Source organism: Triturus cristatus, chromosome 12 (assembly GCF_964204655.1).
Source record: "Triturus cristatus chromosome 12, aTriCri1.1, whole genome shotgun sequence".
NCBI classification, from domain to species: domain Eukaryota; kingdom Metazoa; phylum Chordata; class Amphibia; order Caudata; family Salamandridae; genus Triturus; species Triturus cristatus.
The window spans coordinates 842,984,191-842,988,024 of NC_140595.1; the positions used below are offsets into that span (position 1 = coordinate 842,984,191).

At 43.0% G+C, this 3,834-nt stretch overlaps 1 pseudogene; it reads left to right on the top strand.

Annotated features, from left to right (window-relative positions):
• The first annotated feature begins 1,789 nt into the window (after positions 1–1,789).
• LOC146783046 (olfactory receptor 5V1-like) lies at positions 1,790–2,485 on the top strand (annotated as a pseudogene).
• Positions 2,486–3,834: the final 1,349 nt, after the last annotated feature.

The window sequence follows — 3,834 nt, forward strand, 5'->3', positions numbered from 1 at the left end:
TTCGATGCAATTTAGTTATCAATTGAGCACCCTCCACATACACCACTATATCTAAAAATGCTATTTCAAAGTCACTAATATGACTGGTGAACTGCAGATTGTGCTCATTAGCATTCAGAGTGGCAATGTACTCCTCAACCTTCCCACTGGAACCCCCCCAGACAAAAAATATATCTTCAATAAATTGGGGCCGCACTGCCAACTTTTGAGCCCATCGTTCATTTGTCTCAGCCCAGGCCACCCTCTTCTTTCACCTGCCCACCAATAAATTTGCGTAGCTGAGGGCGAAGCATGTGCCTATTGCAGTTCCTTGCCGTTGCAGGTACAGTTGGTGACCAAACATATATATATTGTTATGTAGACAGAATGATACTAGTTACAGGATCATCTCATTATGTTCAAGATATTTTAAGGGTCTCTCCTTAAGAAATGTTCCTACTGCTTTCAAACCCTGCAGATGATCGATGCTGCTATAAAGACTCGTGATGTCTAATGTTAACAGTAGAAAAATGTCCTCCCATGTTATGTTATCAATTAGTCTGATGAAATCAGTAGTGTCTTTTATATAAGAGATCAAATCATGAGCAAATGGACAAAGAATAGCATCCACAAATGTTGAGGTATTTTCTAGCAGGCTTCCCTTGGAGGATCGAAAGTAGGGACCACTGAATATTCGACTTTTAGGAATTGATATTCATCTTGGTCCAAAATTCATTCCTCTGTCTCTCCATGTTGTAATTAAGTGTAAGAATGCTTGGATGCTCTGATTATATTATTTTCTCGTGGTCTGTACAGAGCATCTCTTGTCACTTAATTGCTGTAAGGCTTCTTGTTGGTACCGGTCCTTATCCTGTATCACAATATTCCCACCTTCATCAGCCGGTTTGATCATTAGTGTCTGATCTTCCTTGAGTGATAGAATTCCTTCCCGTTCTGGTTACATTAGAGTGCTTCCACCCTTTGCTGTCATTTCCAATTCTGTGTCTCAGTTTATCAAGATCCCTAATGACAACCTCATAGAAGCTGTCAATCATGTCGAAGTTTGTTTTTGGAATAAACTTAGGCTTGTTTTTGAACTGACTAAGGACACTTGAGTTGTAAAAACATGCCATGTAAAGCCACTCTCGATGTAATATCTCCCTATGTAAAGACCTGCAAAATAACTACTGACATTCGCTCCAAGGGTGTCAGGCCATGTGGTAGGGGAGTGAGTTGGGCCTGTGGATGAAGGATGCAAGTCATCCTTCCTGAGAAACTATGTATGTAGAGGGTGAAAGAGATCCAATGGAGAAGTTGAGACTGGAGTTGAGAACTTTGACACATCTACCGATGTGCCTTTTTATTGTGTCTATAAAATATAAAAGAATATTGTCGGGGAATTAGCTATTGATCTGGAATGAACTCTGCTACCTTGAAAACATGGTCTTGGATGATGCAAGGACCTTTACATCCCGCTCTTAACAGAATTATCTTTGCTTCACTATCCTAATGTTACTTACTTAGCACCTTTCACTCTTGTTCTTGCAGGTTGGCCACCTTCAGCACATGGACCATGTTTAACAGGACCACCGCAGTGCTAGACTTTACCCTGCTTGGATTGTCCAACCTCCAGATGTATTAAACATCTCTCTTTGTCCTGTTCATCTCCATCTACGTGCTGACGGTAACTGGAAACCTTGCTATATGTGCTCTGATTAACGGGGACGCGAGTCTCCACACACCCATGTACTTTTTCTTGATACATCTGTCCTTTTTGGATGCATGCTCCCCTTCTGTTACTGTCCCCAAGATGCTTGCAAACTTTTTAGCGAAGAACCAGACAATTTCCTTCGGTGGATGCCTGTCCCAGCTCTACTTCTTCATCAGCTTCCTCGCTGCAGAATGCTTCTTGTTGACGGCGATGGCTTTGGATTGCTACGTTGCCATCTGCCACCCTTTGCGCTACACGCTGATCATGAACAGGGTGACATGTGCGCAGCTGGTCATCGGCTCCTGGTTTGGCGGGTTCCTGTACTCCATGATGCACACCATTTCCACTTCGCTGTTAAATTTCTATGGCTCTCGCGAGATCCACCACTTTTTCTGTGACCTCCCACCTCTCCTTAGCATATCCTGCTCAGACACCTTCACCAACTCTGTCCTGATTTTTGCTGGTGGGGTCTTAATTGGGATGAGTTCTTTCATCTTCACTCTCCTGTCTTACATAAAAATTCTTTAGACTGTGCTTAAAAGTCGCTCGACGCGTGGAAGGTCCAAAGCCTTCTCCACTTGCATCTCCCATCTCACAGTATTTACCTTGTTTCTGACCTCATTAATCTTTGTCTATATGAGGCCAAAATCCAGCTATTCGCTGGACAGCGACCGGCTGGTATCCGTCTTCTACTCCGTCCTCACCCCGCTGCTAAATCCCATAATTTATACCCTCAGGAACAGAGACATTACTTCAGCTCTGAGGACGGTATTCAGCAAGAAAGGTGTGTGGTGAGGAAAGATCACAGACTTTATGTACACAGAAGATTCCCCGCCTCCGGACCGAAGATCATGCAAACGAAGGCACCTGAAGCGAACCATACGTTGACTTCCCAAATATCTTTGCCATTTATTGAGTGGGGCTATGACCAAAACACGTGACAATTCAATTGCAAAATGACACTTTCCCAGGTAACTGTCGGGAACAATTTAAGAGAAAAAAAATATTTTTCATTTTATCAAACCTTTTCTAGAAACATTATTTTCCTGAAGCAGGCCTGGATCACAATCTTTTTTCCTTTCATTGTCTGACTTTTAAAAATATCAAAATAAATTGACCAAATATATGGTTTAAGTCGTTACAAGGCAAGAGAGATCATACCCCTTTCAGGCAGTCATAATGTCAGAGATCATGCCCTTATCAGGCAGCTGTTTTGCGAGAGAGCATGCCCCTATCAGGCAGTTATTGACTCACATATCATACCCCTATCAGGCCGTTATTGTGTCAGAGATGGTGTCCCGATCAGGCATTTATTGTATCAGGTATCATACCCGTAGCAGGCAGTTATTGTGCTAGTGATTAAGCCCCTATCAGGCAGTTATTGACTCACATAGCATACCCCTATCAGGCAGTTATGGTGTCAGATATCATGGCCTATCATGCAGGCATTGTGCCAGCGATTATGCCCCTATCAGGCAGTTATTATGCCAGAGTTAATGCCCCTATCAGGCAGTTATTATGTGAGAGATCACGCCCCTACCAGGCAGTTCTTGTGCCAGTCATTAGCCCTACAGCTCTCATGCTCAGTTAAGCTGCTAAAAGTCGGTTTGTTTTTCAAATTGGAAAATAAGTTTGAAAAGCTTAATAACCTCCTTTCCAACTTTGTATATGTGAATCTAGTCATGTACATAAGTCTTAAGTAATGTATATCATGCTTTATAAAAAGTATTTGTGTAGCACAAACATCTTACAAAGAAAAAGAACTGCCCGTCTATCTCATTCTTCCATCGTCACTGGCCCAGCCCAGGGGAATCTTTATTGCATCTTTTCCATTCACTTTACTGCAAACACCACAGAACTCCTGGAGTTTAATCAATGTCCACTAACCCTTATTGAACTGCTAACGCGTGCACTGTCGACCGTGACCTCACGCACTTCAGGGGGCCAACTACCGACTCTAAGACAACAGTAGGGGCGAGCACACGCTTAATTATGCTCAAACAGTTGTCAAAAATCTGGAAATTCCAGCCTACGAGTCACCGGGAGAGCTTCCATGATTTTCCAAACTATGCCTTGCGTAGGTAAATGTTTTCCCCTCCCCATCTACTATTTCCGGCTCCAGGATGTTATTGGTTGCGACTGCC